This window comes from Spermophilus citellus (genome assembly GCF_964194105.1).
Source record: "Spermophilus citellus genome assembly, chromosome: 1".
Lineage (NCBI taxonomy): Eukaryota > Metazoa > Chordata > Mammalia > Rodentia > Sciuridae > Spermophilus > Spermophilus citellus.
The window spans coordinates 213,767,308-213,795,095 of NC_138182.1; positions in this window are offsets into that span (position 1 = coordinate 213,767,308).

The following is a 27,788-nucleotide window of genomic DNA, read 5'->3' on the forward strand; positions in this document are numbered from 1 at the left end:
AATTGCTCTGGCCAGTGTTTCGAGAACTATATTGAATAGAAGTGGTGATAGAGGGCATCCCTGTCTTGTTCCGGATTTTAGAGGGAATGCCTTCAACTTTTGTCCATTCAGAATGATGCTAGCCTGAGGCTTAGCATAGATAGCTTTTACAATGTCAAGGTAAGTTCCTGTTATCCCTAGTTTTTCTAATGTTTTGAACATAAAGGGATGCTGTACTTTGTCGAATGGTTTCTCTGCATCTATCGAGATGATCATATGGTTCTTATCTTTAAGTCTATTGATGTGGTGAATAACATTTATTGATTTCCGTATGTTGAACCATCCTTGCATCCCAGGGATGAATCCTACTTGATCATGGTGCACAATTTTTTGATGTGTTTTTGTATCCGATTTGCCAGAATTTTATTGAGGATTTTTGATCTAGGTTCATTAGAGATATTGGTCTGTAGTTTTCTTTCTTTGAGGTGTCTTTGTCTGGTTTCGGAATCAGGGTGATGTTGGCCTCATAGAATGAATTTGGAAGAGTTCCCTCTTTTTCTATTTCCTGAAATAACTTGAAAAGTATTGGTATTAATTCTTCTTTAAAGGTTTTGTAAAACTCTGCTGTATACCCATCCGGTCCTGGGCTTTTCTTGGTTGGTAGTCTTTTGATGGCTTCTTCAATTTCATCCATTGATATTGGTCTGTTCAAATTGTGTGTATCCTCCTGACTCAGTCTGGGCAAATCATATGACTTAAGAAATTTATCGATGTCTTCACTATCTTCTATTTTATTGGAATATAGGTTTTCAAAATAATTTCTAATTGTCTTCTGTATTTCTGTAGCATCTGTTGTGATATTGCCTTTTTCATCCCGTATGTTAGTAATTTGAGTTCTCTCTCTTCTTCTCTTCATTAGCATGGCTAAAGGTCTGTCGATCTTATTTATTTTTTTGAAGAACCAACTTTTAGTTTTGTTAATTTTTTCAATAGTTTCTTTTGTTTCAATTTCATTGATTTCCGCTCTGATTTTAATTATTTCTTGCCTTCTGCTACATTTGCTGTTGTTTTGCTCTTCCTTTTCTAGGGCTTTGAGATGAAGTGTGAGCTCATTTATTTGTTGGTTTTTTCTTTTTTTTGAGGAATGACCACCAGGCGATGAATTTTCCTCTTAAAACTGCTTTCATTGTGTCCCATAGATTCCGATATGTTGTGTCTGTATTTTCATTTATCTCTAAGAATTTTTTGATTTCCTCCTTTATGTCTTCTGTAACCCATTGATCATTCAGTAACATATTGTTCATTTTCCATGTGATGTAGGATTTTTCCTTCCTTCTTTTATCATTGATTTCCAGTTTCATTCCATTATGATCAGATAAAATGCATGGTATTATCTCCACCCCTTTATATTTACTGAGGGTTGCCCTATGGCATAATATATGGTCTATTTTTGAGAAGGATCCATGTGCTGCTGAGAAAACAGTATATCCATTTGATGATGGTTGATATATTCTATATATGTCAGTTAAGTCTAGGTTATTGATTGTGATATTGAGTTCTATAGTTTCTTTATTCAACTTTCGTTTGGAGGATCTGTCCAATGTTGAGAGAGGTGTGTTGAAGTCACCCATAATTATTGTGTTGTGGTCTATTTGATTCTTGAACTTGAGGAGAATTTGTTTTATGAATGTCGCAGCACCATTATTCGGTGCATAAATATTGATAATTGTTATGTCTTGTTGGTGAATGGTTCCTTTAACCAGTATATAATGACCTTCTTTATCCCTTTTGATTAAATTAGTCTTGAAGTCGATTTTATTCGATATGAGGATGGCCAGCCCTGCTTGCTTACGAGGACTGTGTGCGTGGTATATTTTTTCCCATCCTTTCACCTTCAGCCTGTGTATGTCTTTTCCAATCAGATGTGTCTCCTGGAGGCAGCATATTGTTGGATTTGTTTTTTTAATCCATGATACCAGCCTATGTCGCTTTATTGGAGAGTTTAAGCCATTAACATTCAGAGTTACTATTGATATATCGTTTGTACTTCCATCCATGTTTGATTGTTTATCCTTTTTTAAAAAAATTTAGTTTGTTTCTCCATGATTATCTTTCCCCTTGCCCTCTGTCTTTACTGAGGCACTTCCCACTGATGGTTTTGGTTATTGTTTTTCATTTCTTCCTTGTGTAGTGTTTTGCTCAAAATGCTTTGCAATGCTGGTTTTCTGGCTGCAAATTCTTTTAACTTTTGTTTATAATGAAAGATTTTTATTTCGTTGTCATACCTGAAGCTTAATTTTGCTGGATACAGAATTCTTGGTTGGCATCCATTGTCTTTCAATATTTGAAATACAATGTTCCATGACCTTCTTGCTTTCAGTGTCTATGATGAAAAATCCGTTATTAACCTTATTGGTTTACCCCTGAATGTAATCTGTCTCCTTTCTCTTGTAGCTTCTAATATTTTCTCTTTGTTCTGTATATTGGATATCTTCATAACAATGTGTCTTGGCGTTGGTCTACTGTGATTTTGTGTGCTCGGTGTCCTGTATGCATCTTCACTTTGTATATCTGTTTCCTTTTTTATTTCTGGAAAGTTTTCTGTAATTATTTCATTCAGCAGTTTACTCATTCCCTTGGTTTGAATCTCTGTACCTTCTTCTATCCCGATGACTCGTAAGTTTGGTTTTTTTATGTTATCCCATAACTCTTGGATGTTTTTCTCGTGATTTTTTACCAGGCTTTCTGAGTTGGCTAGACTCTTTTCAAGATGATATATTTTGTCTTCATTATCTGACGTTCTGGCTTCTACTTGCTCCACTCTGTTAGTGATACTCTCAATTGAGTTTTTAATTTGGTTTATCGTTTCCTTCATTTCTAGAATTATTGTTTGATTATTTTTTATAATCTCTATCTCCTGATAAAGATGCTTAACTTCTTCTTTTATCTGTTTACGTAATTCAATCTCAATATGTTCTTTCGCTGCTTGAATTTGCTGTCTTGTATCCTCTTTAAGGTTCCATTCCATCTGTCTAAGGTGTTCCTTGAGTTCTTTATATGACCATTTTTCTGATGACTCTAGGTCCTCCTGAATATTTAGGCTGTCCTGCATTGTTTGTACTCCTTTTCTTCCTTGCTTTTTGAAGCTGCTCATGTTACTTCTTGTTCTGTTTGACTGCTGAGTTACTGTTTACTCCTATAAATTTATTAGATGCTTGGGAGGAAAGGTATTAGAAGGGAAGGGAAGAAGTCACTAAAGAGAATGAGAGTAAGCAGGTAGAATTCAAGGAAGGGGGGATAAGAAAAATGAAAAGACAAAAGAAGAAAAAAATAGGAAATAAAAAAAGAAAAAAAATTAAAAAAAATAATAAAAAATTAAAATTAAAATTAGAAGAAAAAAATTTAAAAAAATTGTAAAAAAAAAATTAAAAAAACAACAAGAAAGAAAAATGAAAATGAAAGAACCCCCCCCAAAAAAAAGAGAAAAGAAAAAAAGGAAAAAAAAAACCTAATAAATGCAGTCTTAGAGTTTGATTAACTTCTCTTCCAGTAGGTGGCGCTGTGCCCACCAGGTCAAGTTTCTCCTGTCAATACGCGGGAACCAGTCACTGTGCAGCAGCTCCTCCAGACTGGGCGAGTCTCCAATCCTGAGTGTCTAGGGCCTCCTCTTGTGTCTAGTCACTTCCCACTTTCCACTTTTCCTCTAGCCAGGCCCCTCTCACGGGTGCCGCTCATCACAATACTGGCTACACGCCAGGTCTGCTGCTCCCGGGAGCCCTGTTTTCATGAACAACTGGGCACACTCTCCCTGTTTGCCATTCCCTCAGACCCTAAGTTTGTAGAGCTTGGGGCTGAGAATTGTCAGCGAATTTTACTTGCCCTCCGGTAGCCACTCCCCCAGTAGCTGGTGCAAGAGACCTCAGCAGTCAGCCCTGGTGGGAGCTGTAGTTCCGCGCCGCGGGTCCCGCGCCACCTCTGATTCCCTCGGGCTGGCTGTCACACTCACGGGAGAGCTGGGAGGGGCCCTTACGGGAGAGCTGGGAGGGGCCCTTAAGGTTTCCCCGATGTGTGGAGAGGGAAGGCTAGGGGATTACACACCTGTATCCGCAGGTTTCAATGGAGTTATCTCCTCCGCCACAGTCTGATGACGTCAGTTCTCTGCCATAGTGGTGTCTCTTGCAAATGGGGACAGTTCGTTTCCCTTTGCCGGGCAACCAATGCAACGGGTGGGTCCTTACTGTCTCTCCCAAGCCCCGTTTCAAACCTGTGGCCACTACTTATGTAGGCTCGGTAGGCATTTACCTCCGTAGGATGAGAAGGGCTGACCAGTTGTTTCAGCCAGATGGATTAATGCTGAGTCACAGCTGTTTGTCTGCGATGGACCAGGTCCAGCGGTAGAACTCCACGGTGTCGTTGAGTGCCGTGGACACCACGTTCAAGACACTACCTGGCTCCGAGTCCAGAAGCCCCATCGAGGCAATAAGAGGGAGCTGGAGGCGGCAGGAGAAAAGCAGAGACCCCGCTAAAGGATTGACCTCGGAGGCTAAGGCCGAGGGGGCGAGTGGCTCTGGGGACCCTTCTAACGGCGGGGCCCAGCTGCGTCTCTCCTCCTCCTCCCGGCGCCGCTGCGGTAGGGACGGGGCGACAGCGGAGTCAACGAGCTGGGCACAGCAGAAAGTGTCGTCAAGGTTCCCAGGAGGAGGAGGAGGAGGAGGTCCCGCCGGAGCGCTGGTGCTGCACCACTCTGCTGCCTCGTGTCACCGCAGCTCCCTAGTAGCATCATTTCTGTATCCATTCTGCCTTTGGTGGATGTTTTAGTTAGCCTTTTGTTGCTGTTACCAAAATACCTGGCAAGAACAATTTAGAGAAGGAAAAGTTTATTTGGGCTCACGGTTTCAGAGATTCAGTCCATGGTTGGCTGATTCCAAAGCTCTGAGTTCAAGTTGAGGCAGAGCATATAGTGGAAGGGTGAGGCAGAATAAATTAGCTCAGGGTATGGAGATCAGAAAGTAGAGAGAAAGATTTCTGCTTACCAAAGACAAAATATAAACTCCAAAGGCATGAACCCACCCCAGACCTTCTTCCTCCATCTATCTACCTAGAGTTATTGTCCAACTAATCCATATAGGTGGATTAATCAACTGATTAGCTTATACCTCTCATAATCTGACATTTCACTTCTGAAAATTCTTGCATTCTCTCACATATGAGATTGGGGAACACCTCACAACTAAACTATAACAGTAAATATTACACCATTTCATATCGTGTGTGCATCATGCTGGCGATCAAACTCAAGGCTTTGTGTATGCTAGGCAAGCACTCCACCACTCAGGTACTTCCCCAGCTCTCCATACTTAATTATAATGAAAAATGCTATACTGAACATAGGAGTGAAGTATATATTCAAGATTCTGATTTTAATTCCTTTGTACAGATAATCAGAAGTGGGATTGCTGAGTCATATGGTATTTTAGTTATAAATTCTTGAGGAAACTCCATAATGTGTTCCATAAAAGCTGTGCCAATTTACATTCTTACCAATAGCGTGCTAGGATTGAGTTCCCTTTTTCTCTATGTTCTAACTAATACTTGTTAGTTTTTGTATGTTTACTAACAGCCATTTTAACAGATATGAGTTGATATTTCATGGAGGTTTTAATTTCCCTGATGACTAGTGATTTTGAGTATTCTTTCATGTATCTGTTATATATTTTTTATATATTCCTTGGGGAAATGTCTATCTAGGTTCTTAACCCAGTTTGAATTTCGTAGTTAATCTAAATTAAGGATGTTTTTAATCTTATTTTCTTTTGTCTTAGTCAGATTGAGTGACTCCTTATCAGAAATATGATTTGAGAATACTATTTCCAATTTTTCAGAATGCCTTTTAATTTTGTTGGTTGTTTCTTTTGCTATGAGAAGCTTTTCAGTTTGAAGTAGTCCTACTTGTTTATTCTTGCTTATGTTTCTAGTGTCATATCAAAAAAAAAAAAAAAAAATCATCATCATCATGAACAATGTCAAGGAGGTTTTCCCTTATGCTTCCTTTCAGGAATGTTATAGTTTTATGTCTATGTTCAAGTTTTTAATCAATTTTAAGTTGGTTTTTCATAAGATAAATGCTTAATTACATTCTTCTGCATGTGAATGTCATGTTTTCCCATCAACATTTATTGAAGATATAATCTTTTCCCCATTATTTATTCTTGTCACCTTTATTAAATATTAGTTGACTATATATTCATTATATTCATGAATTTTTATCAGGAGCTCTCTATTCTGTTTTTTTTTTTTTTCAAGTGCTGGGGATTGAACCCAGGGTCTTGTGCTCTGCCAACTGAGCTGCTTCCCCAGCCCCTAGGAACTCTCTATTCTGTATGTCCAATGGTGTAAGTGTTGTGTGTGTCAACTTTTATGCCAGTAACATACTTTTTTGATTATTATAGCCTCATAGTGTATTTTGAAGTCAGGAAGCATGATGTCACCAGATTTCTTCTTCCTCAATTTCTTTGGCTATTTTGTGATTCTTTATAAATTGTAGATTTGCTCATCTTGTTTTTGTAAAAAAAATATCATTGGAATTTTGGTAGGGGTTGCATTGAATATGTAGCTTGCCTTGGGTAGTATAGGTGTTTGACAATATCAATTCTTCCAATCTGTAAATATGGGATTTTTTTATTTGTTTGTGTCTTACTTTCATTCATTAATGGTTTATGTCTTTTATTGTGTAACTCTTTTACTTCCATGGCTAAATTTATTCTTTAGGTATTTCATATGTTTTACATCAGAGTGAATTAGGTTGCTTTCTTAATTTTTGTTTCAGATAGTTTGCTATTATTGTATTGAAATAAAATTGATTTTATATATTGAAAAGTTTACTGAATTTGTTTAATTTGAACAGTTTATTGTTGGAATCATAAGAATTTCCTATGTATAAGATCATGTTATGTGCTATGACAATTTTCTTTCTTTCTTTCTTTCAAACTTGGATGCCTTCTATTTCTTTCTTTCTCCTAATTGCTCTGCCTGGACTTCTAGTACTATGTTGAATAGAAATAGTGACAATGGATGTTATTTGATATGGGGATGGAAAACCCTGCTTATTTCTGCTGTCCATGTGAGTTGCATGATTTTCCCCAACCTTTCACCTTCAGTCTGTGTATGCCTTTTCCTATGAGATGAGTCTCTTAGAGAGTGCATATTGTTGGGTCTTTTTTTTTTTAATCCAATCTGCTAGTCTATGGCTTTTGATTGGTAACTTTAGTTCATTAACATTCAAGTTATTATTGAGAGGTGACTTGTATTCCAAGACATTTGTTTTTGGTATTTATCTTGACTTGGTTTCTCCTTTGATTAGTTTCTCCCTTAATGTAATCATTCCCTTTGCTAATATTCATTGTAGTTTTTCAATTCCTCTTCATGGAATTTTTGCCAAGGATGTTCTGTAGTGTAGGCTTTATATTTGTAAATTCTTTTAACTTTTGCTTATCATGGAAAGTTTTTATTTCATCATTAAATCTAAAGCTTAATTTTGTTGGATATAAAATTCTTGGTTGGTATCCATTTTCTTTCAGAGCTTGATATATGTTTTTCCAGGATCTTCTAGCTTTCAGGGTCTGGGTTGAAAAATCTGCCCATAATCCAGTTGGTTTCCCTGTAGTTGTAATCTTATTCCTTTCTCTCGTGGCTTTTAATATTCTGTTCTTATTTTGTATGTTAGGCATATTTCATAGTAATGTGCCTTGGTGGCATTACTATGAAATGTTCAATTTTGTGCATTTGTTGTCCTGTAAGCCTCTTGAATTTGGTTTTTCAATTCATTCTTCATTTTTGGAAAATTTTCTAATATTATTTCATTGAAAAGATTGCTCATTCCTTTGGTTTGTAATTCTATTCCTTCCTATATCCCCATAACTCTTAAATTTGGTCTTTTTTATGCTATTCCATATTTCTTGAATGTTCTGATCATGGTTTCTTACCATTTTCACTGTGTTGTCTACATTCTTTACAAGATTATATATTTTGTTTTCATCGTCTGAGGTCCTGTTTTTCAAGTGGTCTAATCTGCTGGTGATGTTTTCAATTGAACTTTTAATTTGGTTTATTTTTTTTTTTCATTTCAAGGATTTTTTTTACAACCTCCATCTCCCTATTGAAGTAATCTTTTGCTTCCTGTATTTGTTTATGTAGCTCTTTGTCAAAATGATCTTTTGCTTCCCGTATTTGCTCTCTAATATCATCTTTTAATTCACAGAACATTTTAATCATGTACATTCTGAACTCCTTCTCTGCAATTTCTTCTACTGTGCTGGCCACAGATTCTAATAATGTGGTATCTTGATCTGTTTGGGATATTTCTTCCCTTGTCTTTTCATACTGTTTTTGTGTCTTCCCTTCTACCACTGTGGATCTGAGGTGTTACTGTCTTTACCCTATAGGCTTATCATGCCCCTGTAGGGATCCAATACCTCTCATTTGAGCTGAAGGACGATGTTATCAGATCCCAATAAAAACAGTATACATCCTAAAAGCAAATGTTTGCTATTAAGATGTTTACAGTTTGGTCACAATGTACAGAAATTGTGAATACAATTATTATCTATAATATACTTAGTAGGTTTGTAAAAGGGTTTACAGTTTCTGATGGTGGACAAAGAACCAGGGGTGAGGAGTAGGATGATAAGCTGAGGAGTTAGGAGGTGAGGATATAGAGTTGTTATATCTTAGGAAGTGTGAAAGAGAAAGTAGGAAAGTGTGAAAGAGGAATATTAGTACCAGGAGAAGGGAGAAGAAGTAATTTTGGGAAGATAAGTAAGTGGAAAGACAGTAGAGTACATAAAACAAACACTCATATATATTAAGAAAAATAAAGGATGTTAAAATAGTAGATATTTGTGGGATAAAAGAAAAAAAGAATACAAAATCCAGCTATAATATACTGTTCAGACGTCACAGTCCTCAAAATCCTAATTCATGCAATGTACTTGGTTTCACATAAGTTGGGGATGTAAGGGTGGGAGAATAGAGAGGGAGAGGGGAAAAAAATCTTGAAGGAAGAAACAGGATTGTTTTGGTTGGAAATCTGTATCTTTCCTACTTCCCTTCATCCAATTGGTGTGTGTTGAGAGCCACAGCCAAAGGGGCTCCAGCAAGCTTCCAGCTGCCAGCAAACTTCCAGCTGCCGGCTGATGATTGGCTCACAGCGGCCCCAGCAACATCTAGCTGATTGGCTCCTCTGCGGTGATGCTCATTGGGCTGTTTCCCTGCCCTTTCAGACTAGGGAGCTGCTCATTGGGGGACTTCTTTGGCTCCACCCATGCGACCCAGCCAATCGGCCTCAAGAGCAGGAGGATTGTGGGAGGTGGAGAGGCTGGTGTGGGGAAGAGAGGCTTGTGGGAAGCCGGTGGTGGCAGTTGGGCTCTGAGGGTTTTTTCCCGAGGAGCTTTTTTGTTTGGTGTGTGTAGTTCTAAAAATAAAGTTAGTTTCTTTTGACAAGTGGCTCCTGAATTGTGCCCAGCCAGACTGCGGCAGGTGTGGTCATATGTTGTTAGCTGGTATCTCTGCCCTCAAAATGGTAAAGGTAACCAGGTGTCACTGTGCTGGGGTAGAGGCTGCTGGTGAGAGGAGGGAGTTAGAAATTGGGTACCTGGCCTGCTGGAGTTCCAAACTGGGAGTTGCCCTTCACTGAAGATGGTGATGAAGGTGAACCAAGATGGTGGTGCCTGCTTTCAGCAGCAGAGTGTTGGGTTGTGTGGGGGGAGCCTAGTAATAGCACTGAATGATGAGTTCAGAAATGAGCTCTCTGGCATGCAGTGTGAGGCTGTTGGCTGACTTTAGAGCCTGTGAGAAGTTCTTGGGTGCTGGCAGGCTACTGTGTGAAGGGGACTATCTCTGCTGCTGCAGCATCCCAAGATGGCGGTGACCTGGGGGAGTCCCACATTGGTAGATGGGGTCCACATGGGAGTGGTGACATTCCTACATGTGGGAAGCTGCTGGGTGTCCTGAGTGGGAGTGGTGTCAGTGGTTTCTACTTAGGTGGGTGACCGAAAGTTCTGAGCAGGTGTTGATGGTCTTGCTCAGGTACCCGGTAGTCTGGCATAGGCAAGTAGTTGGGAGACCTACTCTGATGCCGTGGCCTAGAGCCCTGGATGGGCACAGTGGCCAAGATTCCCATGAGGAATCAGGAATATTGCTTGTAGAGAAGCAGTATTCTCATTGCTTGAATCCTAGGTCATGGAACTACACAGAATGCTGCCTCCTTCTCATCCGCCATCTTGGATGTCCTGATCTCTGCTTTTAAATTAATGCTTTGTGGCTGTGTCCTCACATGGATGAAGAGCAGGAGGGACAAGAGAACCTATCTATTTTCCTGTAGTCCTTCAATTATATTGGTAACCTCATCCATGAGGTTTCCACCCACTAGATATAATATTAAGTAATATTATTAACTGAGGTTTAAATTCTAACATTTAAATTTTGAAGAATCACATTTAGCCCATAGCTCTATGAAGGTCACTGAATTCATTTTCTAATATTCTAGCCTTTATTCATTCTGCTGCACACAGGTCTTTTTGCTGTTCCTTTAACATACCATGCATTCTTTTGGTTCAGAGCCATAATACAGATTTTTACCTTGACATATATCATTTTTTTTATTTCAAATACCCACATAGTTTATTCCTACACAACCATTGCTTTCTGGGGAAATGTCATCTTATTAGTGAAATGTTCCTTGACCAAACTCTATAACAAACCGCCTCACCACAGTTTGAGTATTTTTAGTACTTATCAACATACCAAATATTTACTTGCTTTTAAAAGACTTTTGTTGCAGGTAGATATGAAATTCATGTAAATAAGAATAATTTTGAATTCTATTCCTGTTTCTCCAGCACTTAAAACCATGTCTAACACAAAAAAGGCACTCAGCAAATATCTGTTCAATGCATGAATAAAAGCAGGAATCTGGAAAATCTAATGTACCCAAAAACTTAATTCAAAATAAAATTTAAAAAGCTATCCATGGCATAACTTTCAGCAGGACTAGGAAGATCATTAGAAACAGTGTCATATGTGTTTCAAAGAACACTGTTTGATCACTTACAGCTAAATGCTATGATGAGTATATAACATGTAACCAGAGACTGTATGCAGATGCTGCCTAGGAAGTTTACAAATGAATAGGTGGGTAATGTACTGAAGGGAGAAGACTGTGTAAAATTAACTATAATATGAGCCAGAGTATATTCATATAATGTAATAAATCAAATGATATGCTTTAATCCTTAAGAAAACTGAATAGTGTAACACATTTGAAATATGATTAGATAACCTAGTTTAAGCACCAGAATGGAGAAAAGTACTATATAACATTAGTGCTGGGAACTGTAGTTCTCTGAAAAGGCTCCATCTGTATTAAAGATCCCGTGGATGACTTACCTTTGTGACTTTCTTGAGCTATGTTAGGCCCTTAATAGTCATTTGACTTCACTCTTTGTATCTGGCATAACATTCTCTTGACTATTATGTAAAGTTCTGGGAATGTATAATTAAGCTTAGCAGATTGACGGCCTCCACAACTATAAGCTAAGAATGCTATCAGATAACACCTGAAACCTATACAAGAGATTTCCTCACCTTTCTATAGCCCTCCTCCATGATATTCCCAGTAATATGATTAGCAAGTGTGTTGACCTATGACTTTCTTTTGTTTTGTAAATAAAAAAAAGTTCATGTAACGTCTTCCATGGTGGAATACATCATTCAAAGCAACTTGAACCCATGTTCTCAGGTGATGGTAGCTCATATTTGGCTCCTTTAAACTATTTATTCTTACCTTTAAAGCAGAATTGTTATTTCACATTGACAGAGTCATACTTTGAATATAAGTCAAATAATACAGAAGATTGACATCAAATTATGAAGTGAACATTTATAAAAATCCATTATTGCCAGATGCGGTGGCACACGCTTGTAATCCCAGTGGCTTGGGAGCCTGAGACAGGAGGATCACGAGTTCGAAGCCAGCCTTAGCAAAAGTGAGGTGCTAAGCAAGTCACTGAGACCCTGTCTCTAAATAATTAAATACAAAATAGGGCTAGGGATTTGGCTCAGTGGTTGAGTGCCCCTGAGTTACTTCAATCCCTGGTATCCGCCCTCCCCCACAAAATTTATTGTTAAATTAGTAAAAGCTTAGAAATAGTCATAAAAACTCATGGAGGACATAGAGAAGCTTGGAAAACTTGTGTTATATCCATTTTCACTATTTTTGTTTTAAGCTTTTTTATATTTATATTTGAAAATCTGTGTTCAAACTGTCAAGATCCTTTTATTTATTTATTTTTTTATTACATTTATTTATTTATTTATTTATTTATTTTTATTGGTTGTTCACAACATTACAAAGCTCTTGACATATCATATTTCATACATTAGATTGAAGTGGGTTATGAACTCCCAATTTTACCCCAAATGAAGATTGCAGAATCACGTCAGTTATACATCCACAATTTTACATAATGCCCTATTAGTAATTGTTGTATTCTGCTACCTTTCCTATCCCCTACTATCCCCCCTCCCCTTCCCTCACATCTTCTCTCTCTACTCCATCTACTGTAATTCATTTCTCTCATTGTTTATTTTCCCATTCCCCTCACAACCTCTTATATGTAATTTTGTATAGCAATGAGGGTCTCCCTTTATTTCCATGCAATTTCCCTTTTCTCTCTCTTTCCCTCCCATCTCATGACTCTGTTTAATCTTTTCTTCCTGCTCTTCCTCCCTACTCTGTTCATAGTTGCTCTCATTATATCAAAGAAGACATTTGGTATTTGTTTTTTGGGGATTGGCTAGCTTCACTAAGCATAATCTGCTCTAGTGCCATCCATTTCCCTGCAAATTCCATGATTTTGTCATTTTTTAGTGCTGCGTAATATTCCATGGTGTATAAATGCCACATTTTTTTTATCCATACATCTATTGAAGGGCATCTGGGTTGGTTCCACAGTCTAGCTATTGTGAATTGTGCTGCTAGGAACATCGATGTGGCAGTATCCCTGTAGCATGCTCTTTTAAGGTCTTAAGGGAATAGTCCGAGAAGGGCAAGAGCAGGGTCAAATGGTGGTTTCATTCCCAGCTTTCCCAGGAATCTCCAAACTGCTTTCCAAATTGGCCGCACCAATTTGCAGTCCCACCAGCAATGTACAAGTGTACCCTTTTCTCCACATCCTCGCCAGCACTTGTTGTTGTTTGACTTCATAATGGCTGCCAATCTTACTGGAGTGAGATGGTATCTTAGGGTGGTTTTGATTTGCATTTCTCTGACTGCTAGAGATGGTGAGCATTTTTTCATGTACTTGTTGATTGATTGTATATCCTCCTCTGAGAAGTGTCTGTTCAGGTCCTTGGCCCATTTGTTGATTGGGTTATTTGTTATCTTATTGTCTAATTTTTGGAGTTCTTTGTATACTCTGGATATTAGGGCTCTATCTGAAGTGTGAGGAGTAAAAATTTGTTCCCATGATGTAGGCTCCTTCTTTACCTCTCTTATTGTTTCTCTTGCTGAGAAAAAACTTTTTAGTTTAAGTAAGTCCCATTTGTTGATTCTTGTTATTAACTCTTGTGCTATGGGTGTCCTATTAAGGAATTTGGAGCCCGACCCCACAATATGTAGATCGGAGCCAACTTTTTCTTCTATCAGACTCAGAGTCTCTGATTTGATATCAAGCTCCTTGATCCATTTTGAGTTAACTTTTGTGCATGGCGAGAGGAAGGGATTCAGTTTCATTTTGTTGCATATGGATTTCCAGTTTTCCCAACACCATTTGTTGAAGATGCTATCCTTCCTCCATTGCATGCTTTTAGCCCCTTTATCAAATATAAGATAGTTGTAACTTTGTGGATTAGTCTCTGTGTCCTCTATTCTATACCATTGGTCCACCCGCCTGTTTTGGTACCAGTACCATGCTGTTTTTGTCACTATTGCTCTGTAATATAGTTTGAAATCTGGTATCGCTATACCGCCTGATTCACACTTCCTGCTTAGAATTTCTTTTGCTATTCTGGGTCTTTTGTTTTTCCATATGAATTTCATGATTGCTTTATCTATTTCTACAAGAAATGCCGTTGGGATTTTGATTGGCATTGCATTAAACCTATAGAGAACTTTTGGTAATATCGCCATTTTGATGATGTTAGTTCTGCCTATCCATGAACAGGGTATATTTTTCCATCTTCTAAGATCTTCTTCTACTTCTCTCTTTAGGGTTCTGTAGTTTTCATTGTATAAATCTTTCACCTCTTTTGTTAGGTTGATTCCCAAGTATTTTATTTTTTTTTTGAGGATATTGTGAATGGAGTGTTTTTCCTCATTTCCGTTTCAGAAGTTTTGTTGCTGATATACAGAAATGCCTTTGATTTATGCGTGTTGATTTTATATCCTGCCACATTGCTGAATTCATTTATTAGTTCTAGTAGTTTCTTTGTAGATCCTTTTGGGTCTTCTAGGTATAGAATCATGTTGTCCGCAAATAGTGATAATTTAAGTTCTTCTTTTCCTATATTTATGCCTTTAATTTCTTTTGTCTGTCTAATTGCTCTGGCTAGTATTTCAAGGACTAAAGTGGGAAGTGCCTCGGTAAAGACAGAGGGCGAGGGGAAAGATAATCATGGAGAAACAAACTAAATTTTTTTTTTAAAAAAAGGATAAATAATCAAACATGGCTGGAAGTACAAACCATATATCAATAGTAACTCTGAATGTTAATGGCTTAAACTCTCCAATAAAGCGACATAGGCTGGTATCATGGATTAAAAAAACAAATCCAACAATATGCTGCCTCCAGGAGACACATCTGATGGGAAACGATCCTTTTAAAATTTCATTTTTCCTAGAGTTCCAAGATATTTCATAGGATGTCATGCTTCATCTGACTTTGATACCATCACCATGCTCTTGGGCTTGACGGGCAGGTTGTTCTTTGTTCTCTAGCTCTTTTGATCAATAACTTGACTTTTGATTTGTCTTTTTGTTCCACACTCTTGCTTACCAGCATCATTTACTACAAGGCTACCCCTCTCATGAGGACTGAAGCTTGTACAAGAGCTCCATTTCTCTTCCTCTTTGAGGGAGAGAGGCTAGGCAGCTCATGGTAGAATACAGGCAGACATGAGGAGACTTATTCCAATTTACAACTCACCATTCAACTCTGGATCTCTGAGAACCTTGAAGATGAAGGAAAACCTCACTTTAAGAGTGTTTTTCTCTCTTGTGGTGAAGGCAGCAGTTAGATTGTTGTGTGCATCTGCTTTACAACTCATTCCTTAATGCTCTTACTGTGACCACTCCTCAGATTAAGAAATCCCTATTGCTTTTGCCTTAAAAACACGTTTTATGTCCAATCCTAATAATCCCTTCTTATTAAAAATACATTTTATGAGTGCTATTACAGATGCACAAAAATGAATAAAACATTTTTCCTGCCCCTAAGAAGTTTTTGGGTTTGGGGAAAAGACAAAAATGTAATGGATAATTACAAGAGCAATAAGTATTATAGTATTGAATATATGTACAGTATACTGGGGAGAGAAGCAATCAATTAAGAGTGTTTGATGTAGACAAAGAAGAGCTCAAAGAAATGGCATTTGTACTGACTAAGGGAAGGTAGATCCAATTCTTTGAATTGTTCTCAAGTTTTCCACACTCCTTTAGTCATAATAGTGGGTGTGGTCAAAGGCAACATGCTGGTATTTATACACCAAGTTGACTGTGTTTAGACTAATTTCTCAGACACGACACACTTAAAAATGATGCTCCTCCATTTGGTACACTTGCATCGGTAGGATCAGGGTCCTTTGTATATTCTAGCCTGACATGACAGCTATTTACACTGATTTTATGTCCACTCAAAAAACAAAAATAAGAATATTGCAATGTAAGTAAGTGAGTGTGTTTCAACAAGGAAATCCAAGATAAGTTATAGAAAAAGTACCCATTGCTGAACTATGGAAACATTTTTATTAATAAAGTACTTGTAGCATACTTCTCAACTGATTATAATAATTTATTAAACTATGATATCATAGCTTTACAAAACTATAATGTTCAGTCGAGCCATTGGCTTTCAGAAGATGTAAAACTATTTTATAATTTCTAAATTTATGTTAATATTTTTTGGAGTAATATGGTATACTAATGAGAGCATAATGCTTAGACTCAAAGGACATGGGTTCAGTTCTGTATTCTAAGATGAATTCACTATGTAACATTGAATAATCCACTTAAAAACAGTGAGTCTCAGTGTAATTATGTGAACTATGCAGTAAAATCTATGCTGTATTCAATAGTTTTGAGTTTTTATTATTATAACAATAGTATCAATCTACACTGCTATTTTTTTTTCCATTTTGCCCTGATATCTTCTTCTTTCCTGAAAAGAGCTAACTTCATAGTACTTTTACCTGACTTTTTTTTTTCAAATTCATCATGAGCTTCTCTGATGAACTGGAAATTTTACAATTGGGTAGTAAAGATACAGTATATGATCAGGGACTGCTAAATTTTCTGGAGAATTTAAGTGTTGATTTACTTATTATTTCAAAAAGATTTGCTATTTCTCCAATCTTACAGGTCAGGTAAGAAAGAAGAAACTGATTATGATTTCTAAACAGAAGTAGAAAAGGTATAGGAAAAGACAGAAGGTAACAGGAAAATAAAACATCTTTAGACAGTATAAGGAAAATGTGCCTTAGGGATAAACAATTGTTGGTAAATGTTTGTGATTCCTCAACTCCATGCTGCTCCCCTATGGAGAAGGGAGACCAACTGTACTCTGGCTCCTAGGGGACCATGGGAATGCCAACCCTAGGGACTGAAGCTCCTGCACTCTATTGCTGCATGTTCCCGGGACTTCTGCTCCAAGACAGACAGTATAAAACAAACAAACAAAAAGGTTTGCAGAATTTGAGTTTCATGTAGAAACCAGTGGTTGCATGAAACTAGATTGTTCATTCATTGCAAATGAGTTTATTCAGTTACTTCTGTGTTGGGAATAGTATTAGACAAACTACAAAAATATTCCCGTCCTCATGGAACTTACATTTCCAAGAAATGTAAACATTTGTTGTGAATAATATTTACCAACTCACTAGATTCTTATTTCTTTCCTCTATCCTCCAATGGATCATTTGGATTATCAACAAAATAGCCTTATGAGGTTCTCACTGTGTTTCTTTTGGTACAGGTCGACATGTTGGAGGAATCTTGGGGCAGATGCTATCCCATTGCCACTAACTGGATATGTTATCTCATGCCTAGAACAAAATTAAAGTTCAAAGAAAGAGATGGATTCCTTATATCTTCTCCCTTATTCTCAGTTTATGTGATCTATACTCTGTCAGACAAAGGAAAAGAACTTCTCTCCTCTAAAAATTAACTTTGGAAAAAACAAAACAAAACAAACAAGCAAACAATCAAAAATGCCTCCTAAAGAAGCTTGTCACATTTCTCCACAGTGAGGCTGGTGGGCACAAATAGCATCCAGGCTTCTGTGTCAGACCATTTTGGACTTAACTCAGGATATTCCAGTGTAAGAATATCTGTCATAAAATTGAAACACAAGCTTATACATTGTTTCTCAAGGCAGGCTGATCCTCCAAGGTTGGAATCAGGTGTTTTGACTACAGAAGGCAAGCCACTTTCTGTTTCCTATGATCATAGTAAGACTGTTCTTTATTCAAGTATTAAAACAGTTCAGTTATTATGGCAGTCATGTAGATGTTTCCAATATAATCATGTCTTCCTCCTCTTTCTTTGTCTTTTTTTTTTTTTGGCATGGGATTGAACCCCATGCTTCATGCACACTACACAATGCTCTACCACTGATCAACACAGCTAGCTCTTTTTTACAATTTTATTTTGACACAGAATCTTGTACGTTGCCCAGGCTGACCTCAAATTCACAGTCCTATTTCCTAGACCTCCCAAGTAGCTGAAATGACCAGTATGCATCACCACACACAGCTATCTGTCATTTTTCTTTAGCAACAGGTCCTATAAATTATAGATGGATGCATAGCAGCCCCAAATTGAGGCAATATTTTCCATTGTTTCCTGCAATTATAGTGGCTAGGAAACCAAGGCCTGATCAAAGGGAAGTGATAGGAGCAATACCAAACTGTCTTTAAGGAGAGTATGTGCTCTGTTTTACACCTCTTTGCAAAATCCTTATGCTGAAATGAGGACCCAGTGATCATGCTGGTAAGCCATATTTACCTTTCAATGGGACAAGCCATACCAAATGGTAAAGTGGAATTGATGATAGATTTGGGGGTCTGGTAGTTGCATGAAGCTGTCACACTAGCTCTTAACTACCTAGTTGGATTGCAGTGTCCTTTTTAGACCTCTAAACTTTTTGAGTTCTGTTTCAATAGCCTAACTTTTAGCCCAACTATGGATAACCCAGGTAATAGACATATGCATGTGTGTGTGTTTATGGCAATCCTATTTTCTGAATAGAGAGCATTTTGGAAATGATTAGTAAGAGTATACTTTTAAAATTTTTCACTTTTTTTTAAAAAAACTTTTAAAATGGTAAAAACAGTAAATATTGAACAGAAAATTTACATAATTTCATAAATTTGTTTAATCCATGTTCACTGGAAGTCAAACTAAAATAGGGAAAGCCTAAAAATTGGATAAAGTAAAAGTTATTGCACAGTGGATATGCTAATACTGAATTTCTTGATTTTAGACATATTTTTTTCTCTGCAACAATAATACAACCATGCTTGCATCTGGTTGCCAAATTTGTTTATAAAAATGTTGTCTGTGAACAAACAGGAAAAATTAAACCCCTCAATATTAACTAAATAATATCTTGATGAAGATTTTAAAACAGTTTGGCTAGCATTTTTTTCTGCTTAGAAGTGATGTCGCTGTGAAATGTGAGGATAACACTTCATGTGTTACTATTTGTTGTGAAGTGATTTAATAAATGTTTAAACAAGTCATTACCACGTTGACAGCATTTCTTATCATGGAGTTGCAATTTTGATATTGATTGTCATGCAAGGCTTCCCACCACCTTCCTCTGCCCTGAAAAGGCAGGGACAGATAAGCATGACCCTCAGAGGGTGCTAACAGACTGCATTAGCTGTGGGTCTCCGCACTAGATTCTTCTTCTCAAATGCCAAAGAAGGAAAGACAATGAGCCTTCCTTTCCTCACTGAAGTGTACATGGAAGGGCTCATGGTGTTTAGTTTTTTACTCAGCTGCTGGGAGAACTTCATACTAGTGTCTTTGGAGGATGACAGTTTGGCTTATATACAGTAACCTCAAAAGAAGCAGCCATCAAGGAAGCTACTTTCCAATCTATCTAGTAGATTATCTACAACCAAAGAAGAAGTACAGTTTAGACCTCTGGAACCTCAGAATGAAGGCCTCAATCCTGCCTTCATTAGCAAGTAGAGTTCAGTAGGATCTATGCTATGGGGTGAACATTTGTGTTCTTACAACCTTCATATATTGAAATCCTAACCTTTAAGGTTCAGTATTAAGAGGTGGAGCTTTAGAAAGATAATTAGGTCATCAGGACAGAGCTTTCATGCATTACTGGGCTTAGTGCTCTTGGGAAACAGGCCCTTCCCACCGTGTGAGAACACAATGGGAGGGCACCATGGCTAATTGAGGAAACAGGTCCCCACCAAACATAAATCTGCTGGTACCTTGATTTTCTACTTTCAAGCCTCCAAAAATTTGAGAAATAAATTTCTGTTTGTGAACTAACCAGTTTATGATATATCGTAATAGTAGCTAGGAAAGACTAAAAAGAATCTATGGCAGTCATTCACTTGATAATAATTATGAGCAATCATTTTGTGCCTGTTAAACAAACAAACAAACAAACAAACAAACAAATACTCAGTAAGTGCCCTCTCTGTCCTTTTGAAGTTCCAATCAAGAGTGGATCTACATCTTTGTTATCAAAGGTGCTTACTGAAATATGTGGTTTTTACTGAGAGGTTCCAATTTCTCAATGATCCTAAGGATACTCTACCAAAAACTCTTCTCAGTGGATTTATCAGTGAGAAAATGTGTGACCTGAGTATGGTATGACGTCTTTAGTGCACATAGTCTTAGACATGGAAGGTCTCTTGGTTTACCTGCTGCTTACTTTTTCTTGAATAGTCTTCATGTACATGACAATTCAATTTCTGCTTCAAGTCTCTTTTAAGTGTATACTGCCAGATGCATTTTACAACTTATTTGTATGATCATGAAAGGAAATGAGGTCAGTGTGTCACAATTTGATCTTAATAGATTCCTGTTTAATCTTAGTAATCAGCCATTTCTTCCTAAATTCTGAGAACTAAAGAAACTATTTCAAATCTTATTCAAGGACTAGTTGTGATTTTTGATCCCCATTTTCTTTTCCTAGTACAATTGTTACTCAGTTGTTCTGTCAGCCTTTCCATAGGAAACTGCACTTTAAGTCTTTTTTTTTTCCTGTCATAGATGTTGTTCTTCACATCAGTTTCTATTATATTTTGTTTGTTTGTTTTTTCTCTATTATCTTTGACTAGCAGGTAAAAACATGGTTTTTGTTGTGGAGCCTAAGAAAAAAGTTTCACTTTCAAATACTAGTTCTAAACCAAGACTGAGTTTATCTTCCCAGGGCTCATTTGGCAATGTCTGGAAACATTTTTGTTTGTCACAAATAGAAAAAAAAGGATGTTACTGGCATTTAGTATGTAGAAGTCAAATATTTTGCTAAGCATCTTTCAATGCAAAGGATAGACCTTTACAGAAGAAATTATTTGGCCCCAATATCAATAGTATTGAGCATGAGATGATTTGACTTAAACCTACCCAAGATTTATTTTTGTTAAGATACACTCTTAAGAATACTCCCCCCACCCCCTGGGGCTGGGGATGTGGCTTAAGCGGTAGCATGCTCACCTGGCATGTGTGCGGCCTGGGTTCAATACTCAGCACCACATACAAATAAAGATGTTGTGTCCACCAAAAACTAAAAGATAATTATTTTTAAAAAATCTCTCTCTCTCTCTCTCTCTCTCTCTCTCTCTCTCTCTGTCTCTCTCTCTCTCTGTCTCTCTCTCTCTGTCTCTCTCTCTCTCTCTCTCTCTCTCTTTAAAAAAAAAAGAATACTTTCCCCTTCCTAGGTCCCACCTTATATCCAATTATAACAAGATAAAATACTAGTTACTAAAGTGTTTCAGTATGTTTTCTTTCTTCCCTGATTTATTTTTCTATAAACATTGGCATTCTTGTCTGTATTAGACACTATAGGCAATACAAAGATAAGTCTTTGTGTATCTTCAAAATCTGCATCTTTGAATTAAAATAATTATAGTTTACAGTAAAGACTGCTTAATCATATGAGTAGACAGTACCAGAGGAACTTGAAAGAATTGGTTATTTATGGCTGGAAGGATATAAAATATATAATGGAGGAGGTAGCATTGGAGCTGAGTCTTAAAGGAATAATTAAGTTTTGAACATGCTAAGGGAAGAAACAGGAAAAAAGGACATGGGCTGGTCAGACTCAAGGGACAGTCAGTCAGTGGAAGATAGGCTTGGTTTGAGGTTGGGACCTGAGGCCAATAGAGAAATAATATAGGGAGGGTTCTTTGTTCCTTTACCCAGATGTTAAAGGACAAGGCCAAATTGTTGTTTATCTGTTTTAAAAATATGCATACCACAATTATGATAGTAGTTTTTAATACATCAAATTTCCATATTGAAAATTAAAAAAAAAACATACAGGCTTTCTAATACCAATGTTTATAAGACACTGTGTTGAGTTTCTATAAAAGCATTTACTGCTTTTTCATCAGCTGAGGTTCTTCATAATCAGGAGACAGATGCTTTTTTCCCCCATTTTTGTATCTGAAAATTGAACTTGAATATGCACATTTTCACAGCTTCAGGGGTCACAATAACCTGAAAATGCATAATTTAGGAGGCTCAGTGATTCACTCAAGTTTAGAGTGATAATAAATTCTAAACTGAGACAATAAAATCTGATATAGAACACCTTTGGAAAGATCTGTTTGTGGTATTGTAATGGAGGGGCAATACCCAAATTTCCATGACCCAGTAGGGTTGTCAAATTCCCCTGAGGGCTAGATTTAAACTGCTGGTTCTTGGCTCCTCTCTATATTAAATATATTGAATAAAATGAGTAAGGGTACAAGAGGAAATTATCTTTTTTTCTAGAAGATGGAAGAGACAGACTGCTTAGTCTATAGTAAAACACATTTTTGTATGTGATAATTACAAAGTGTAAGCCATAAACAGGACCCTTGAATTGCAGTGGCTTTATGTGGACATACAAAGTCTGGGAGAATAGAATGAATTATGCACTCAAAAACTACCTAGAATAAAAGTAAAAATAGTTATCAGATTGTATTAACATTGCTGAGAGATAATTATGAATTATTGTTGTTTTTATTTTATTTATTTTGTAGTGCTGGTGATTGATCTCAGGGCCATGTGCATGCTAGGCAAGTTCTACCACTGATCAGCCCTTTGTAGTTTTAAAAAACAAGAGTATTTACTTTGTTATAAAAGTAGAGACTTTTATGCCTAATTATGTAGATTACTAAATTATTTTGTGGGACTTGCTCACATAGAATTATAAAAATTATAATTATAAAAAATCAAAATTATAATGAATTCTGAGAAATAACAAAATGAGAGACATGTATGTATTCTTTTACTTTTTGTTGAACTAGTGAAAATTTCAATAAATCAACTTGATTTTCATAGATATTCAAACTACTACTTTTGTATTCTAAGGACAGAGCTTCAAGGTTAGCAATTTGCATTATTTTTTTCCAATTTTTCCTGTTTTGTCTTACTTTATTCTCTGTATTTGAATATCATAATGCCTACCTTGTTTCATGGAGTGTAAATATTGGCTTTAATATTGTAGTTGTATTTTATTTTGTTGTCTTATATATTTTTCATTAATTTTTTAGTAAAAAATTAATTTTTAATAAAAAATTAAATTTTTACATGTTAATGAGATATTATGTGATATTTCAATATGCATGCATTGTATAATGCTTAAACAAGATTAAACATATTCATCTCCTCAAACATTTATCACTTTTTTATGGTGAAACTTTCAAAATCCTTTCTTCTAGTTTCTTGAAATATACAGTACAATTATCAGTTACATATAAGGTTGTCCCCCAAAACTCATGTGTGAAACAATACAATAATGTTCCAAGGTGAAATGATTAAGATATTAAACCTAATCAGTGTATTAATCCACTGATATGGATTAAATGGGTGGTAATTCTAGGCTGGTATAATATGGCTGGATGAAGTAAGTCACTGGGTTCATGATTTTGAGATATAAATATTTTGTCCCTAATGAGCCACACTCTCTCTTTCTGTTTCCTAGTTGACAAGTCCTGAACTCTGCCACGTCCTTCCACCATAATATTCTGCCTGAGGGCCCGGAGCTATGAAGTCAGCTGGCTATGGACTAAACCTCTGAAACTGTGCCCAAATAAACTTTCCCTTTTATAAGGTCTTCTGGTCACAGCGATATAAAACTGACTAAAACAAGTACATCATTGTTGTATATAGTCACCCTATTTGCAATAGCACACCATAACCTCTAACTTTTATCCAAGTGTAACTTAGTACCCACAGATCAATCTTTTCCTATCCCTCTCACCCTCCTACTCTCAAAAGCCTCTGGTACGCACCTTTCCATTCTCAACTTCTATGGAGTTTTTGAATTCCACATATGAGTGAGATTATGTGCTTCTTGTCTTTCTGTGCCTGGCTTACTTCATTTAACATAATGATTTCCAGTTCTGTCCATGTAGACACAATCTACAGGAATTCATCAATTTTTATGGGTGAATAGAAATCCACTGTGGATATGTACTACGTTTTTTAAATCCAGTCATTAGCTGATGAATATTTGGTTTCTTTCCATTTTTGGCTAGTGTGAATTTTGCTCCAACAAACAAGAGCACATACTAATTTCATTTACTTTGGGTGTATACACAACAGTGGGACTGCTGGATCATGTAGTAAGTAATTCTATTTTTAATTTTCTGAGGAACCTGCTTACTGTTTTTCATAATGGCTGTACAAATTCACAATCCCACAAATGCCAACCTTTTCTCCATATCCTTATCAGCACTTGATATCTTTATTCTTTTTGATAATAGCCATTATTTCTGGGGTGACAGGACATCTCATTGTGGTTTTGACTTGTATTTTCTTGATAATTTGTGTTATTTAGCACTTTTTCATATAACCGTTAGTGATTTGTATGTTTTCTTTCAAGATATCTATTTATATTTATTGCCCATTTTTAATTGGGTTATTTGGTTTGTTTGCTATTGAGTTGGCTAAGTTCCTTATATATTATGGATATATGTCTTGTCAAGTATATAATTTGCAAATAGTTTCTTCTATTCTGCTGTTTTTTTCTTCACTCTGATGATTATTTTTTGCTATGCAGAATCATTTTAATTTGATGTATTCCCATTTGTCCATTTTTGTTTTTGTGTCCTATGCTTTAGGGGGTTCTTTGTAAGGAAAAAAAAGTTCTTAACTATTTCAATGTCCTGAAACATTTTTTTCTGTTTTCTTCTAGTAGTTTCATAGATTCAAGTCTTATATTTACACCTTTCATTCGAGTTGATTTTTTTAAACTATTGAAAGGTAAGCTTTAGTTTCATACCTCTACATAAAGATATCCAATTTTTTCAGCACTGTCTATTAAAAAGACTGTTCTTTCTCCAATATGTGTTCTTAGCATTTTTGTCAAAAATCAGTTATCTGGAGGTATGTGGGTTTACCTCTAAGCTCTCTGTTCTGTTCCATTGGTCTATGTGTTTGCATTTATGCCAATACCAGGCTGTTTTGAGTACTGCAGGTTTGTGGACTAACTGCTTTGTTCTTTTTGCCCAGGATGGATTCGGCTATTTATGTTGGATATTAGATTTTTCCCAGGATGGATTTGACTATTAGACATAAATTTTAAGATTGTTTTATTTTATTTTTTTACTTTTTAATGTAAAATGATCTAGGTATATGTCTCTGTTTACTATAAAAGGTCTATGTCTATGTGGTTCCTGTCATTTACATTGGAGTTCTTGATATTTTTCATCAAGAGGAGGATTTCCATATGCTTTTTAATTTTTTTTCTTATTTTTTGGTTGTAGTTGGACACAATACCTTTATGTTATTTATTTATTTATTTATTTTGTTTTATGTGGTGTTGAGGCTCAAACCAAGAGCCCCACACATGCTAGGCAAGTACTCTACCACTAAGCCACAACCCCAGCACTCCATATGCTTTCTTGAAGGATCAAATTCACCTACAATCTAATATGGTGTGGTCTTTATCAAAACTTTTCATTGTTTGTAACATCAGGATGCCAATGCCATTCTACCCTATGTTGTGATAATTGTATGAAATAAATGTGTAAAGCACCTAGACTGGGAAGCTCCCAGGAAATATCACCTTCTTTTTCTTCCATTATCAATTAAATAGAATTGATGAAGTGGTTTTTTGGTTTCTTCCTTCCTATTACAAATTGAGAGTGGAAGTTAGTTTGAGTTAGTGAGGAAGAGTGATTTCCTTCATCTGATATTCTTAGCTTCTCTGTGGACCTCCTACCCTAGAGGAGGTGTTCACCTTCCTGCACTGTTCAACTTAGTCATTGCCATGTGACTCTTGTCAGCCAGTGAAATGCAAGTGGAAAGGATGAGTCACTTTCTAGCCCTGGTGTTTAGAACTGGTGCAACAGGCTACTCTTTCCCCTTTTGCTGTATATGGAGATTATGTAAAGAGCTGCTCCAACAGTCCAGCCTGACTCCCAGGGAAAATGCTATCTGAATGTAGAATAGAGATAGAATTGACCGTCAGTGAATACAAGAAGTAAATAAGAAATAAATATTTGTTTTTTGTAAACCTTAGTGATGTTCTAGTCTTTTTATGTTGCATGATTATCTACCACAGGATTTTTTTAAAAATATGAACAGTGAAGCATACTTGGTTAGAGTCTATTTGAAGTTCCCCTGTTCATCTTAAACCTTCCGCAGGCACAGAAATAGGTCACAACACTTCCTTTTGCCTTTTAAGCCTTCCCTGGCCTCCTCATTTAGTACCCTGTCAAGCTAACTCTAACATATTTTAACTTGTTTAAGGGAAAGTGTACATTTTTATAATTCCTATAGAAAGGGTATGCATCAAACAGCTGTTCCAAATGTTGAGATGATGTTTTTTACATTCAAATGTAAAGCAAGTCCAGTGTTGGTGAGTCATGCCAGTGGAAACTACTGTATACCAAGATAAATAGAAATGAGAGAATTGAACCTTAGAGGCTTACAAGTTTTGGAGAAAGTCTGTTGTTCTCTAATTCCAGTAAAATCTTCCTCCTTAAGTAGGAATACATTAACCATGCTAGGTCCTGATGCTCTTTTAAGAAAGAAAATTTCTTTATATTTGTAGCATTTTCTGAATTTTTCCTGCAATGAGTTATAGCACTTAACCTGAACCATTTAGGCTATAATAATAGAACTCTTCTGAGAATGTCAACAAAATGTAAACAGATTTTGGGCCCCATTCTCTTAAATAAGGCAACCCATTCTATTTTAACCAAAAGTATCAGTTTGATACAAAAAGAGTCATTAGAAAATATTTATCAGCCCATTATACTGAACTGCTTTTATTCTTTCTTTTTTAAACTTTATTTTATTTATTTATTTTTATGTGGTGCTGAGGATTGAACCCAGGGCCTCATATGTGCCAGGTGAGCACTCTATTGCTGAGCTGCAACCCCAGCCCCTGCTTTTGTTATTTCTAAGACTAGTATCATAAAATGTTCAAAGTTTTATAGACTTTCACTTATCATTCAGTGGAAGGGATTAGAGCACTTTTTTCCATTACTTTTTCCAAGGCAAACCCCTTACACTAAAAACCAACACATCTTAAATGTTTCTCCATGATTGGCAGCTATTATGAAGTCAAACAACAATAAGTGTTGGCGGGGATGTGGGGAAAAGGGTACAGTTGTACACTGCTGGTGGGGCTGCAAAATGGTGAGGCCAATTTGGAAAGCAGTATGGAGATTCCTGGGAAAGCTGGGAATGGATCCACCATTTGACCCAGCTATCGCACTTCTCGGACTATTCCCTGAGGACCTTAAAAGAGCGCACTATAGGGATACGGCTGCATCAATGATTATAGGGGCACAATTCACAATAGCTAGACTGTGGAACCAACCTAGATGCCCCTCAATAGATGAATGGATAAAAAAAATGTAGCATCTATACACAATGGAGTATTATGCAGCACTAAGAAATGACAAAATCATAGAAATTGCAGGGAAATGGATGGCATTAGAGCAGATTATGCTAAGCGAAGCTAGCCAAGCCCTAAAAAACAAATGCCAAATGTCTGCTTTGATATAAAGAGAGCAACTAAGAACAAAACAGGAAGGAAGAGCATGAGGAAAAGACTACAGTAAACAAAGACGAATGGGGGGAGAGAAAGGGAGAGAGAAGGGAAAGCATATGGAAATGGTAGGAGACCTTCAATGATACATAAAATTATAAGAGGTTATGAGGGGCAAGGGGGGGGGAAGGGAGAGAATTGAACAACAGCAGAGGAGGTAGAGAGGGAAGATGGGAGGGGAGGGGAGGGGAGGGGGGATAGTAGGGGATAGGAAAGGTAGCAGAATACAACAGTCACTAATATGCCATTATGTAAAAATGTGAATATGTAACAGATGTGATTCTGCAATCT